The sequence below is a fragment of the Ailuropoda melanoleuca genome, chromosome X (assembly GCF_002007445.2).
Source record: "Ailuropoda melanoleuca isolate Jingjing chromosome X, ASM200744v2, whole genome shotgun sequence".
Classification (NCBI taxonomy): domain Eukaryota; kingdom Metazoa; phylum Chordata; class Mammalia; order Carnivora; family Ursidae; genus Ailuropoda; species Ailuropoda melanoleuca.
The window spans coordinates 110,665,044-110,669,517 of NC_048238.1; positions in this window are offsets into that span (position 1 = coordinate 110,665,044).

The following is a 4,474-nucleotide window of genomic DNA, read 5'->3' on the forward strand; positions in this document are numbered from 1 at the left end:
AAAAAATTTTTAACTGAATTTAAAAAAAAAGAAAGCATTCAGAAAACCAGGATTAGAAGGGAGCTTCCTTAACTTGAAAATGGGCATTTATGAAGAACACACAGCTAATACCATACTCCATGATGGGTATTAAGGAGAGCACGTGTTGGGAGGAGCACTGGGTGTTACACGCAACTAATGAATCGTTGAACGCTACGACAAAAAATTACGATTTACTCTATGTTGGTTAACTGAACATAATGGGTAAAAAAAATCACAGAGGTAAAAAAAAAAAAAAAGAAAGAAAGAAAAAGAATGAAAGTATCCCCCTAAGACCACGAACAAGTCAAAATGTTCACTCCTGCCATTTCTATTCAACATTGTACTGAATATTCTCGGCAGAGCAATTAGTCAAGGAAAAGAAATAAAAGCCATCAAATGTGGAAAAGGAGAAATAAAACTACACACTTCTCCAAAGAAGGGCTTACGAATGGCTAACAGACACATGAATAAATGTCCAACATCATTAGCCATCAGGGAAATTCAAATCAAAACCACAATGAGATACCACCTTACGCCAGTTAGAATGGCAAAAAGTGACAAGGCTGAAAACAACAAAAGTTGGAGAGGATGTGGAGAAAGGGGATCCCTCTTACACTGTCGGTGGGAATGCAAGTTGGAACAGCCACTTTGGAAGACAGTGTGGAGGTCCCTTAAAAAGTTAAAAATTGAGTTACCCTGTGATCCAGCCATTGCACTACTGGGTATTTACCCCAAAGATACAGATGTAGTGAAAAGAAGAGGCACATGCACCCCAATGCTCATAGCAGCATTGTCCATAATAGTCAAACCGTGGAAGGAGCCGAGATGCCCTTCAACAGATGACTGGATTAAGAAGATGTGGTCCATATATACAATGGAATGTTACTCAGCCATCAGGAAAGACAAACATATGTTGCTAAGGCTGATGTCCAAGGGATTACTGCCCATGCTTTCTTTTAGGTGTTTTATATTTTCAGCCTCACAGTTAGGCCTATCATCCACTTTGAGTTTATTTTTGTGTATGGTATAAGAAGGTGGTCCAGTTTCATTCTTCTGCATGTGGCTGTTCAGTTTTCTCAGCACCATTTATTGAAAGACGGTCTTTTCTCTATTGTATATCCTTGCCTCCTTTGTCATAGATTAATTTACCATATAGGCATGGGCTTATTTCTAGGCTCTCTATTCTGAGTTCCAGTGACCTATGTGTCTATTTTTGTGCCAGTACCATACTGTTTTGATTACTACAGCTTTGTAGTATAGCTTGAAATCCAGGATTGTGATACCTTCAGCTTTGTCCTTTCTCAAGATTGCTGTGGCTGTTCAGGGTCTTTTATGATTCCATACAAATTTTAGGATTATTTGTCCTAGCTCTGTGGAAATACCATTGGTATTTTGATAAGGATTGCATGGAATCTGTAGATCATTTGGGTCGTGTGGACATTTTAACAATACTAATTCTTCCAATCCTTGAGCATCATGTGTGTTTTCATTTGTTTGTGTCATCGTCAATTTCTTCCATCAATGTCTTATTTAGTTTTCAGAGTTTAGGTCTTTCACTTCCCTGTTTAAATTTGTTTCTACGTATTATCATTTTTGGCGCATCTGTAAATAGGCTTGTTTTTCTTAATTTCTCTTCCTCCTTCTTTATTACGTGTATAGAAATGCAAGAGATTTCTGTATATTGATTTTGCATCCTGCAACTTTACTGAATTCGTTTCTTACTCCTAATAGATTTTTGGTGGAGTTTTTAGTGTTTTCTATGCATAGTACCATGTCATCTACAAATAGTGTCAGTTTTACAGGCAAATGCTATGCAGGTTCCTCAAAAAAATTAGAAGTAAAAATACCAGTACTATGGTAAATAACAGTGGTGAGAGTGGACATCCCTGTCTTGTTCCTGCTGTAGAGGAAAAGCTCTCAGTTTGTCCCCATTGAGGATGATATTGGTCTTTCATATATGGCCTTTATGATGTTGAGGTATGTTCCCTCTATTCCTACTTTGTTGAAGTGGTTTTTTTTTATCAAGAATGGGTGCTGTGGGGCACCTTGGTGGCTCCATTGGTTGAGCAACCACCTCTTGATTTCAGCTCAGCACATGATCTCAGGGTCATGAGACTGATCCCTCTGTTGGGCTCATGCTCAACACAGAGTCTGCTTGTCCCTCTCCCTCCCCTTTGCCCCTCCTCTCTGTCTCTCTGCCTTTCTATATCTATCTATTTATCATCTATCTATCTATCTATCATCATATATCTAAAATAAATAAATAAAATCTTTTCTAAAAAAAGAATGAATGTTGTACTTTGTCAAATGCTTTTTCTGCACCTATTGAGAGGATTATATGGTTCCTGTCCTTTCTTTTATTAATGTCTTGTATCATAGGTCACTGATTTGTGAATACTGAACCACCCTTGCAACCCAGGAATTAACCCCATTTGATTGGGGTGAACAATTCTTTTAATGCACTGTTGGATCCGATTAGCTAGTACCTTGTTGAGAATTTTTGCATCCATGTTCATCAGGGCTATTGGCCTGTAGTTCTCTTTTTTAGTGGGGTCTTTATCTGGTTTTGGAATCAAGGTAATGCTGGCCTCATAGAATGAGTTTGAAAGATTTCCCTCCATTTCTATTTTTTGGAAGTGTTTGAGAAGAATAGGTTTTAACTTCTCTTTAAATGTTTGGTAGAATTCCCCTGGGAAGCCATCTGGTCCTGGACTTTCATTTGTTGGGACATTTTTTATTACTGATTTAATTTCTTTCCTGGTGTGTTCAAGTTTTCTATTTTTCCCTGTTTGAGTTTTGGTAGTTTATATGTTTCTAGGAATTTTTCCATTTCTTCCAGATTGCTCAATTTTTTGGCATATAATTTTTCATAATATTCTCTTATAATTGTTTGTATTTCTATGGTGTTGGTTGTGATGTTGCCTCTCTCATTCATGATTTTATTTATTTGGGTCCTTTCTCTCTTCTTTTTGATAAGTCTGGCTAGGGGGTTATCAATTTTATTAATTTTTTCAAAGCACCAGCTCCTGGTTTCATTGATCTATTTTCCTGTGGGGGGTTTTTGTTTGTTTCTATATCATTTATTTCTGCTCTAATCTTTATTATTTCACTTCTTCTGCTGGCTTTGGGCTTCATCCTATATTTATAGTAGCATTATCAACAATACTTAAATTATGGAAAGAGCCCAAATGTCCATCAATTGATGAATAAAGAAGAAGTTGTGACCATATATATATGTGTATATATGTATACACACAGATACACAGACAAACATATAATGGGATATTATATATATGTGTGTGTGTGTATGTGTGTATTTCCAATAGTCCAATATACACAGATATATAATGGAATATTATTTAGCCATTAAAAAGAATGAAATCTTGCCATTTGCAGTGATGTGGATGGAACTAGAGAGTATTATGCTAGGCAGAATAAGTTAGAGAAAGACAAATATCATGATTTCACTCATATGTGGAATTTAAGAAACATAACAGATGAACATAGGGGGAAAAAGAGAGAAGCAAACCACAAAACTTAGCTCTCTTAACTATAGAGAACACACTGAGGGTTGCTGGAGAGGGGAGGTTGGTGGGGGGATGGGTTAATTGATTGATGGATATTGATCCAGTAATTCCACTACTGGGTATTCAGCCAAAGAAAATGAGAACACAAATTCAAAAAGATATGCATCCCTATGTTCATCACAACATTATTTACAATAGCCAAGATATGGGAGCAATCTAAGTGTCCACGGATAGACAAGTGGATAAAAAAGATATGGTATTATATAAATATAAATATTATATAAATATATATATAAATTATATAAATATATAAATATGGTATTATATAAATATATAAAATATTATATAAATATGCATATATATGGATATGGTGTATACACACATGCACGCACGTGCGCGCGCACACACACACACACACACACACACACGTATGTAATGCAATATTACTCAGCCCTTAAAATGGAACAAGATCTTGCCATTTGTGACAACATGGATGAACCCAGAGAATATGATGCTAAGTGAAATAAGTCAGAGAAAGGCAAATACAATATTATTTCACTTATACATGGAATCCAAAAAACAAAATGAATGAACAAACAAAACAGAAACGGACTGATCAATACAGAGAGCAAACTGGTGGTTGCCCGAGGGGAGGGGTGGGAGACTTAAGATTTCATCTCCAAACAAAAAAGGCACTTCATGTTAGAAACAGAATAGCAGATTAAACCTAAGGAAAGTAGAAGGGAAGAAATAAAAAGACAATTAGACTCCTTTGTCAGGGGCACAACTTAGAAGTAGTCAGAACATAGTTACATGGACACATCAAGTTGCAAAAGAGACTTGGACATGTAGAGTCTTCCTGTGCTGACTTGTGCACAGCTAACCTGAAAGAATGTTACTAGTAAGAGAAACAAAAAATGATACTA